General features: G+C 30.0%; 1 long non-coding RNA gene across 1 annotated transcript; it reads left to right on the top strand.

Moving 5' to 3' along the window:
* Positions 1-900: 900 nt before the first annotated feature.
* Positions 901-11,207, top strand: LOC134695208 (uncharacterized). The gene is made up of 4 exons (XR_010102732.1): positions 901-7,465; positions 8,287-8,413; positions 8,903-8,990; positions 9,680-11,207. It is a non-coding gene; the product is annotated as an uncharacterized LOC134695208 (long non-coding RNA).
* The last annotated feature ends 921 nt before the right edge of the window (positions 11,208-12,128 follow it).

The following is a 12,128-nucleotide window of genomic DNA, read 5'->3' as shown; positions in this document are numbered from 1 at the left end:
GCAGTCAAAATTTCCCCTCCCTTCATCATTGGCCCACTTAAGAGAACCTACAAATTGATTTGTTTTGATGATATCAAGAGATGTGAGACAACTATCCTTCAGAGACCAAATGTTGTTAAATGTAAAATAGGTTGCTGTATGGGCTTCAACAATGAGAAAATCCACTAACATTAAATATTGCTTTAAAATTTAGCAATATTCTAATTTAGAATTGACTTTTTTATACATCCAACCTTTAACATCTGATATTTTTATTATCTAGAGCTCGGTAAAAAATAAGAAAAAAATTTAAAAAAGAAAATACCAAAAAATAATATGAAAACAAAATAGAAAACAGAGTTCTAGATAATAAACATTGAGGGTGGGATTATTCTGATATTTTTAAAAACCATCCGCCTTATAGTCTTCTAATGTTATCATATTTAAAACATACAAAAATTGAAATGGCAGTTTAAAAAGCATAGGTCCTTTTGTAGGGACAGTGCAACTCTGCATGTTAAAGAACCCTTTCCACAAATCCTTTGAGGTTTCAGTATGACATGATGTTCCAAGACTAACTTTCTGTCCAACATTATCCTCCTCCTCATTGGCAGTCAAAAATTCCCCTTCCTTCATCATCAGGTTACTTTTAAGAACCTACAAATTGATTTGTTATGATATCAAGAGATGTGAGACAACTATCCTACATGGACCAAATGATGTTAATGCAAAGTAAAGTACTGTATGGGCCTCAACAATGAGAAAATCCACTAACATTAAAATTTTGCAATATTCTAATTTAGAATGTCTTTTCTATACCTCCAACCTTTAATTTCTGATATTTTTATTATCTAGAGCTCTGTAAAGAAAATGAAAAAAATATATAAAAAAGAAAATACCAAAAAAATAACATGAAAACAAAATAGAAAACAGAGTTCTAGATAATAAACATTGAGGGTGGGATTATTTTGATATTTTTATGACCCTGCCTTCTAGACTTCCAAAGTTATCCTATTTAAAACAAACAAAAATTGGAATTGCAGTTTAAAAAGTATAGGTACTTTTTGTAGGGACAGTGCAACTTTGCACGTCAAAGAACTCTTGCCACTTTAAGACAACTCTTTTGAGGTGTCAGTAGGACATGGCTTGTGGCAAGGCTAACTTTCTGTCCAACATTATCCTCCTCTCGGCTGGCAGTCAAAGTTTCCCCTCCCTTTATCATTGGCCCACTTAAGAGAACATTCAAATTGATTTGTTATGATGATATCAAGAGATGTGAGACAACTATCCTTCAGAGACCAAATGTTGTTAATGTAAAAAAGGTTGCTGTATGGGCTTCAACAATGATAAAATCCACTAACATTAAATATTGCTTTAAAATTTAGCAATATTCTAATTTAGAATGACTTTTTTATACCTCCAACCTTTAACATCTGATATTTTTCTTATCTAGAGCTCTGTAAAAAAGAAGAAAAAAATATAAAAAAGAAAATACCAAAAAATAATATGAAAACAGAGTTCTAGATAATAAACATTGACGGTGGGATTATTCTGATATTTTTAATAACCCTCTGCCTTATAGTCTTCTAACATTATCATATTTAAAACATACAAAAATTGAAACGGCCAGTTTAAAAAGTATAGGTCCTTTTGTAGGGACAGTGCAACTCTGCATGTTAAAGAACCCTTTCCACAACTCTTTTGAGGTGTCAGTATGACATGATGTTGCAAGACTAACTTTCTGTCCAACATTATCCTCCTCCTCATTGGCAGTCAAAAATTCCCCTTCCTTCATCATCAGGTAACTTTAAAGAACCTACAAATTGATTTGTTATGATATCAAGAGATGTGAGACAACTATCCTACAGAGACCAAATGATATTAATGTAAAATAGAGTACTGTATGGGCTTCAACAATGTGAAAATCCACTAAAATTAAAATTTTGCAATATTCTGATTTAAAATGACTTTTTTTTATACCTCTCCAACCTTTAACATCTGATATTTTTATTATCTAGAGTTCTGTAAAAAAAAAAATGAAAAAAAATATATAAAAAAGAAAATACCAAAAAATGATATGAAAACAAAATAGAAAACAGAGTTCTAGATAATAAACATTGACGGTGGGATTATTTTGATATTTTGATGACCCCGCCTTTAAGTCTTCTAAAGTTATCATATTTAAAAAAAACAAAAATTGGAATGGCAGTTTAAAAAGTATAGGTCCTTTTTGTAAGGACAGTGCAACTTTGCACGTTAAAGAACCCTTGCCACATTAAGACAACTCTTTGAGGTGTCAGTAGGACATGGCTTGTGGCAAGGCTAACTTTCTGTCCAAGATTATCCTCCTCTCGGCTGGCAGTCAAAATTTCCCCTCCCTTCATCATTGGCCCACTTGAGAGAACCTACAAAATGATTTGTTATGATGATATCAAGAGATGTGAGACAACAATCCTTCAGAGACCAAATGATGTTAATGTAAAAAAGATTTCTGTTTTGGCTTCAACAATGAGAAAATCCACTAACATTAAATATTGCTTTAAAATTTAGCAATATTCTAATTTAGAATGACTTTTTTATACCTCCAACCTTTAACATCTGATATTTTTATTATCTAGAGCTCTGTAAAAAATAAGAAAAAAATATAAAAAAGAAAATACCAAAAAATAATATGAAAACAAAATAGAAAACAGAGTTCTAGATAATAAACATTGAGGGTGGGATTATTCTGATATTTTTAATAACCCTCCGCCTTATAGTCTTCTAACGTTATCATATTTAAAACATACAAAAATTGAAATGGCAGTTTAAAAAGTATAGGTCCTTTTGTAGGGACAGTGCAACTCTGCACGTTAAAGAACCCTTTCCACAAATCCTTTGAGGTGTCAGTATGACATGATGTTCCAAGACTAACTTTCTGTCCAACATTATCCTCCTCCTCATTGGCAGTCAAAAATTCCCCTTCCTTCATCATCAGGTTACTTTTAAGAACCTACAAATTGATTTGTTATGATATCAAGAGATGTGAGACAACTATCCTACAGAGACCAAATGATGTTAATGTAAAATAGATTACTGTATGGGCTTCAACAATGAGAAAATCCACTAACATTAAAATTTTGCAATATTCTGATTTAGAATGACTTTTTTATACCTCCAACCTTTAACATCTGATATTTTCATTATCTAGAGCTCTGAAAAAAAAAATTTAAAAAAATATATAAAAAAGAAAATACCAAAAAATAATATGAAAACAAAATAGAAAACAGAGTTCTAGATAATAAACATTGAGGGTGGGATTATTTTGATATTTTTATGACCCTGCCTTCTAGACTTCCAAAGTTATCATATTTAAAAGAAACAAAAATTGGAATGGCAGTTTAAAAAGTATAGTTCCTTTTGGTAGGGACAGTGCAACTCTGCACATTAAAAAACCCTTGCCACAACTCTTTTGAGGTGTCAGTAGGTCATGGCTTGTGGCAAGGCTAACTTTGTCCAAGATTATCCTCCTCTCGGCTGGCAGTCAAAATTTCCCCTCCCTTCATCATTGGCCCACTTAAGAGAACCTACAAATTGATTTGTTTTGATGATATCAAGAGATGTGAGACAACTATCCTTCAGAGACCAAATGTTGTTAAATGTAAAATAGGTTGCTGTATGGGCTTCAACAATGAGAAAATCCACTAACATTAAATATTGCTTTAAAATTTAGCAATATTCTAATTTAGAATGACTTTTTTATACCTCCAACCTTTAACATCTGATATTTTTATTATCTAGAGCTCGGTAAAAAATAAGAAAAAAATTTAAAAAAGAAAATACCAAAAAATAATATGAAAACAAAATAGAAAACAGAGTTCTAGATAATAAACATTGACGGTGGGATTATTCTGATATTTTTAATAACCCTCTGCCTTATAGTCTTCTAACGCTATCATATTTAAAACATACAAAAATTGAAACGGCAGTTTAAAAAGTATAGGTCCTTTTGAAGGGACAGTGCAACTCTGCACGATAAAGAACACTTTCCACAACTCTTTTGAGGTGTCAGTATGACATGATGTTGCAAGACTAACTTTCTGTCCAACATTATCCTCCTCCTCATTGGCAGTCAAAAATGCCCCTTCCTTCATCATCAGGTAACTTTAAAGAACCTACAAATTGATTTGTTATGATATCAAGAGATGTGAGACAACTATCCTACAGATACCAAATGATGTTAATGTAAAATAGAGTACTGTATGGGCTTCAACCATGAGAAAATCCACTAACATTAAAATTTTGCAATATTCTAATTTAGAATGTCTTTTCTATACCTCCAACCTTTAACATCTGATATTTTTATTATCTAGAGCTCTGTAAAAAAAAAAAATGAAAAAAAATATATAAAAAAGAAAATACCAAAAAAATAATATGAAAACAAAATAGAAAACAGAGTTCTAGATAATAAACATTGAGGGTGGGATTATTTTGATATTTTTATGACTCGCCTTGAAGTCTTCTAAAGTTATCCTATTTAAAACAAACAAATTGGAATGGCAGTTTAAAAAGTATAGGTCCTTTTTGTAGGGACAGTGCAACTTTGCACATTAAAGAACTCTTGCCACATAAAGACAACTCTTTTGATGTGTCAGTAGGACATGGCTTGTGGCAAGGCTAACTTTCTGTCCAAGATTATCCTCCTCTCGGCTGGCAGTCAAAATTTCCCCTCCCTTCATCATTGACCCACTTAAGAGAAGCTACAAATTGATTTGTTATGATGATATCAAGAGATGTGAGACAACTATCCTACAGAGACCAAATGTTGTTAATGTAAAATAGGTTGCTGTATGGGCTTTAACAATGAGAAAATCCACTAACATTAAATATTGCTTTAAAATTTAGCAATATTCTAATTTAGAATGACTTTTTTATACCTCCAACCTTTAACATCTGATATTTTTATTATCTAGAGCTCTGTAAAAAAAAAAGAAACAAAATATATAAAAAAGAAAATACCAAAAATGTATATGAAAACAAAATTGTAAACAGAATTCTAGATAATAAACATTGAGGGTGGTATAAAAAGTGGGCATTTATCAAATTTCTTTTTATTCAATATTTATGAATATAACTCAGTTGTTGGTGAATTCTTTTGTGCTGAATAGGTGTTTTCATTCATTAGTATATTAACTTTTTATTTTTTTAAGCTGTTTATTTTGTATGCCAAAAATGGCTTTAAAAGCGCATTTTTTTTCATTTCACTAATTTGGAGACTTAACATCTATTTTCTCTGAATATTGCAAATTTGATTTTGACTCACTTTGTTTAAAGCTATAACCTTAAACATCTGATATTTTTATCATCTAGAGCTTTGTAAAAAAAAAAAAAAAAAAAAAATGTGAAAAAAAATTAAATAACAAAAAATAAAATGAAAACAAAAGTGTAAACAGAGTTCTAGATAATAAACATTGAGGGTGGTATAAAAAGTGGGCATATTTAAAATTTCATTTTATACAATATTTATGAATGCAACTCAGTTTTTGGTGAATTCTTTTGTGCTGAATAGGTTTTTTTCTTTAATTAGTTTATTAACATGTTATTTTTTATGCCAAAAATGGCTTTGAAAGTTCTAATATTGAATTGGAAGTACATTTTTTTCATTTTAGTAATTTGGAGACAACATCTATCTTCTCCGAATAATTCAAGCTAATACTGTCTTCAATTTTTTGTTTGAATTTGATTCGAATTACTTTGTTTAAATCTATAATTTTAAACATCTGATTTGTTAATTGTCTAGAGCTCTGTAAAAAAAAAAAAAAAAAATGTGAAAAAAAAAAATAACTAAAAAATAATATGAAAACAAAATTGTAAACAGAGTTCTAGATAATAAACATTGAGGGTGGTATAAAAAGTGGGCATATTTAAAATTTCATTTTATGCAATATTTATGAATACAACTCAGTTTTTGGTGAATTCTTTTGTGCTGAATAGGTTTTTTTCTTTAATTAGTTTATTAACATGTTATTTTTTATGCCAAAAATGGCTTTGTAAGTTCTAATATTGAATTGGAAGTACATTTTTTTCATTTTAGTAATTTGGAGACAACATCTATCTTCTCCGAATAATACAAGCTAATACTGTCTTAATTTTTTGATTTAATTTGAATTCGAATAACTTAGTTTAAATCTATGATATTAAACATCTGATTTGTTAATTATCTGGAGCTCTGTAAAAAAAATTGTGAAAAAAATTAATAACAAGATTGTAAACAGAGTTCTAGATAATAAACATTGAGGGTGGTATAAAAAGTGAGCATATTTAAAATTTATTTTTATTTTTGAATGCAACTCAGTTTTTGGTGATTTTTTTGTGCTGAATAGGTCTTTTCTTTCATTAGTATATTAACTTGTTATTTTTGTAGATTTGTATATTTTGTATGGCAAAAATGGATTTAAAAGTTTGGAGATTTTATTTGAAGTGCAATTCTTTTAATTTTAGTAATTTGGAGACAATATTTGTCTTCTCCAAATATTACATGCTAACATAGTCCTAAAATTTTTATTTTGAATTACTTTGTATAAACCTATAACCTTAAACATCTGATATTTTATTATCTAGAGCTCTGTAAAAAAAAAAAAAAAAAAACATGTGTAAAACAATAAAGTAACTAAATAAAATCATGAAAACAAAATTGTAAACAGAGTTCTAGATAATAACATAAAGAGTGGTGTAAAAAGTAGGCATGTTTAAAGTTTGTTTATTATTATGAATAGTGCACTGTATAATTTGTAAAATATTTATTGTGAAGTCTTGGAAAATTGTGAAATTTTAGAACTGTGTTTATTTGAGATGTCTATATTCAATCTTCAATAATGGTCATGGCAATGGAGGACAGTTGAATATTATTGCTCTGTGAAGAAACATAATTTTTTTATATCTAGAAAGATCCAACAACAGTCATCAATGATATCTAAAGAGACAAAATACTGAGAAATACAAAAAGCTCAAATTAGTATGTACAGTCAAACAACTGGCACACTCAAGCTAAAAACAAATAGTTAAATAAAACTATGAACTTATATAATAAAATTTATGTTCTACATTTAAGACATGTTCCTACATACCATTCTATAGAGAAGACGCATTCCTACATAATGTTCTGGAGAAGATGCATTCCTACATTATGTTCTAGAGAAGACATGTGCTTTACATACTGTTCTATAGTGGAAGACATGTTTCTACATACTGTTCAATAGTGAAGACACATTCCTTGGTACTGTTTAATAGTGAAGACACATTTCTACATAATGGTCTATATTGAAGACATATATTGTTCCTACACAATGTTCTATGGTGAAGAAAGATGTTCTATAGCACAAACAGATTTTCCTTAGTTGCAATGAAGTGTTCAGAAGACAGACAGAGTTTCCTTTTGCAATGAAGTATCCATAAGATTTCCAGCTCTTCATTGCATATTCTGCTGTTTTCTCAAGAAAAACACAAGGTATTGATAATTTAGGTCTGTAAAAAGTGTATTATTTGCACACAATTTAAATTTTGAATTTAAATGGCCAAACCTGTTAGTGTGGATTTATTGGGATATTCTAGTTCTTGATTTATGATCTTCTTTGAATATTTAGATTAATGTAAGGGAAATTTCTCCCTTGTAATATCTTTTTGATAGTGTTTTGTAATTTTTTATTGTTGAATGTGAAGAATTGTGAAATGTGTATGACTTGACAAGATACTAAAAAGAAAAGTTATATTAAAACTTTCAATAAATACTTTTTAATAAATTCTTTTCCTCAGTTGAAAACATTTAAAATGCCTATAAAAACAATAGCTTAATATTTCATCAGAATGTATTGCAATGCAGCATGCTAATTTGAATGTTGGTTATCTGCATGATCAGCCTTAACTGATTTTGCATGTTAAAAAAATGAATGCTAAAAAGGGGAAGTAATTTATCAAATTTTAAAAGAAAATACAAGTAAGTACTTTAAAAAAAGCGTAAAAGTAAGCACTGTACCAAGCTTACATCTTACTGCAAGTTAAAGTTTACACCAACTTCCAAACTGAGGGAATTCTATGAAAAATGCAATTCTTCTAACCATTTATTGAAAAACTTATAATGAACATAAGTAATATTGATAGAAAAAGAAAAATAATCTATGACATTAAGATGATGTGGTATGATTGCCAATTGAGACATCTATATCGTAGGGACCAAATGAAATCAATTAGTTCTATATTAAATAATTCAAAAGATTATTTTAAGTCAAGTATGTGACTGCCATTCATAAAAATGCATTATTTTAATTACAGATTTCAATGTTCAACCTGAAAGTAGAAATTCTTAAAATGTATGCTGGACATCTCAAATCAAGGACCCATCATAATACTGGATATCTACAGATATAAGACTTGTGGAGAATATTCTGATAAATTAATGGTAAGTGTTTACATTAAGGAATATAGTGGGTTGATTATGGTCCCTTAAGTTAATACAATCCCCTGAATTAATATGGAATTGAAACCATTTTACAGCACTATAATAGAAGCCAGCATATGCTTTTCATGCCCCATCTACCATAGAAGAGGGTCATTATGTATTCTGGTCTGGGAGTCCGTCTGTTCATTTGTCTGTCCGTTCAGGTTTAAAAGGTTTTGGTCAAGGTAGTTTTTGATGAATCTGAAGTCCAATCAACTTGAAACTTAGTACACTTGTTGCTTATGATTGATCTTTCTAATTTTAATGCCAAATTTGATTTGTTACCCAATTTCATGGTTCGTTGAACATGGAAAATGATAGTGGGAGTGGGGCATTTGTGTACTAAGGACACATTCTTGTTTATTTATGTCTAGAGAAAATGACTGCAAAAGAAATAAAATTGTTTAAGCAGATGATCCCAAAAACTAAGAAATATTTTCTGTGTTTTAGATGAAAGACAAATTGTGCTACAAGCATCAAACCAGCAAAATAAATTGATGGAAGTAAAACATAAGAGCAGGATCTTACCTCATACAAGGTTGGTATTTTTACTTCCTTAGCGAATAAATAACTGTCCATCGGATGTCGGGGTGTTCTAATAAAAATTAGAAGATGTGGTATGATTGCTGATGAGACAATTTCACTCCATCAGAGACCAAATGAAGTAAGCAAATTTATCTTTCATGGTTGGCAATGAGACAACTGTTTCACTTGGTCAATCTATGAACATGATGTACTGGAAAATAACCAGTTAATTTAAATGACAACTTTTATTGTTGTTCTTCATCATAACAGTTGCTAAAGTATGTCTTTTCAGCCATAAACTGAAATGATTATACTTTACAACAATGGCGACCCCTGTTGTTAACTTCAACATTGTATGTTCAATAATGGTAACATTACTCCAACTGGAGGTATCAACTGTATTAAATACAGAGACCAAATAGAAGAATATTAGAAGTTAAAGCAAATAGTCTAGTTGTATTTCGGTTATTTTTCTCCTGCACTTCACTGCCATGTATTCATATCTGCATGAGACTTTTATATACTCAGCCTGCTTGAGGAAACAAAATCTGGGGAAATATTTATATGGGGGTCTAATTAAGTAAAAAGAAAAGTACTGAACTACTCACCATTGTTGCTGTAAACCTTCCAAACTCAAGTGGTGTTCCCTTTCTGCAATTTTTGTTATTCAATTGAATTAACTTATTAAATTGTTGTTTGTAGTGAGAAGGAACGATTGAACTGATGAACTAAGAAACATCTGAATGGTGTACACAAGAAAATCAGTCCACATAGAATAAGGAAAGAGGAAGATAGACTAAAGGATAGATGAAATTAGAAAAAAAAAGAAATTAACCTACAAACCACCCACTTAGAGATTAGAGCTGACTCAACTGATGAACATAGTCAACTGATAGAGATAGTCAACTGATGAACATAGTCAACCGATGAACATAGTCAACTGATGAACATAGTCAACTGATGAACATAGTCAACTGATGAACATAGTCAACTGATAGACATAGTCAACTGATAGACATAGTCAACTGATGAACATAGTCAACTGATAGAGATAGTCAACTGATGAACATAGTCAACTAATCAACAGTCAACTAATGAATAGTCAACCGATGAACATAGTCAACTGACGAACATACTCAACCGATGAACAAAGTCAACTGATAGAGATAATCAACTGATAGACAGTCAACTGATAGACATAGTCAACTGATGAACATAGTCAACTGATGAACATAGTTAACGGATAGAGGTAGTCAACTGATGAACATAGTCAACTGATAGAGATAGTCAACTGATGAACATAGTCAACTGATGAACATAGTCAACTGATGAACATAGTCAACTGATGAACATAGTCAACCGATGAACATAGTCAACTGATGAACATAGTCAACTGATAGAGAAAGTCAACTGATTAACATAGTCAACTGATGAACATAGTCAACTGATGAACATAGTCAACTGATAGAGATAGTCAACTGATTAACATAGTCAACTGATGAACATAGTCAACTGATGAACATAGTCAACTAATCAACAGTCAACTAATGAATAGTCAACCGATGAACATAGTCAACTGACGAACATACTCAACCGATGAACAAAGTCAACTGATAGAGATAATCAACTGATAGACAGTCAACTGATGAACATAGTCAACTGATGAACATAGTCAACTGATGAACATAGTTAACGGATAGAGGTAGTCAACTGATGAACATAGTCAACTGATAGAGATAGTCAACTGATGAACATAGTCAACCGATGAACATAGTCAACTGATGAACATAGTCAACTGATAGAGATAGTCAACTGATTAACATAGTCAACTGATGAACATAGTCAACTGATGAACAAAGTCAACTGATAGACATAGTCAACTGATAGACATAGAAATGTTTTAATATATTAACAGCATAGTAAAACAAAGAACATGTCAGAGACTAATATTCTTGTCAATTAAAATATGACTGAAATTTCATAATTGTATATGGTCCGCGGGAGAGAGAGAAATATGTAGAATGATCAAGAGGGGGAGAGAGAGAACACTTATGTTGACGAGAGAGGAGAGAAATATTGCAACTGGTTTTGTCTTCAACCAAACACATGGCTTGTGATGATGTGTCTAACTTTAGACATCCTATATTTTTATTATCAACAGCTCTGTTAAAAAAAAAAAAAAAATATAATATGAAAACAAAATTAAACAGAATTATAGATAAAAAATCATTGAGGGGGGTGTAAAAAGTGGCCATATTTTAAATTGTCTTTTTTCCACCAATATATTTATTAAATTCAAAAGGAGAATGTTTAATTAGACGTACAATTCTTTTGATTTTAGATATTTAGAGACAAAACCTATTATTCTTTATTTATTGCAGTCTAAAAGTGTCATAGATTTGCAATATTCTTATTTTGAATGTCTTTGCTTATACCTCTAACTTTAGACATCCAATATTTTTATTATCTAGAGCTCTGTAAAAAAAAAAAAAAAAAAAATGTAGAAAAATAACAAAAAATAATATGAAAACAAAATTGTAAACAGAGTTCTAGATAATAAACATTAAGGATGGTGTAAAAAGAAGGTATATTTTGAATTATCTCCACCCTCCAATATATTTATAAAAAAATAAATACCAAGAGATATTTATTGGTAAATGATGCATGTTGGACAAGTGTTTTCTTTTCATTAGTTAACATATTTTTAAAATGCTTTTTGTCAAGCTATACATTTTTCTTAGGCATTTAAACTGCGTTTTGGTAACTATCTTGAATTGGAAGCATCACCCTTACAGTGTCTTTAATTTGCAATATTCTGATTTCAAATATCATAGCTTGCTTTGATATACCTTGAACCTTAGACATCCATTATTTTTATTATCTAGAGCTTTGTGTAAAAAGAAATGTAAAAAATGAAAATGACAAAAAATAATATAAAAACAAAATTGTAAACAAAGTTCTAGATGATAAACATTAAGGGTGGTGTAAAAAGTGTGTAAGGGTTCAAAATTACAACCCCATCTCAATATATTTATGAAATTAAATACAACATATAATATTTGGTGAAAGATTTGTATTCCAAAGGATTTTTCCTTTCATTGGTTGATTTTTTATCGAGCTGGACATTTTTCTTACCTATTGAAAATGGCTT

Source organism: Mytilus trossulus, chromosome 13 (assembly GCF_036588685.1).
Source record: "Mytilus trossulus isolate FHL-02 chromosome 13, PNRI_Mtr1.1.1.hap1, whole genome shotgun sequence".
Classification (NCBI taxonomy): domain Eukaryota; kingdom Metazoa; phylum Mollusca; class Bivalvia; order Mytilida; family Mytilidae; genus Mytilus; species Mytilus trossulus.
Note: the sequence above shows the minus strand (reverse complement) of the source record. Positions and strands in the feature narration are given on the sequence as shown.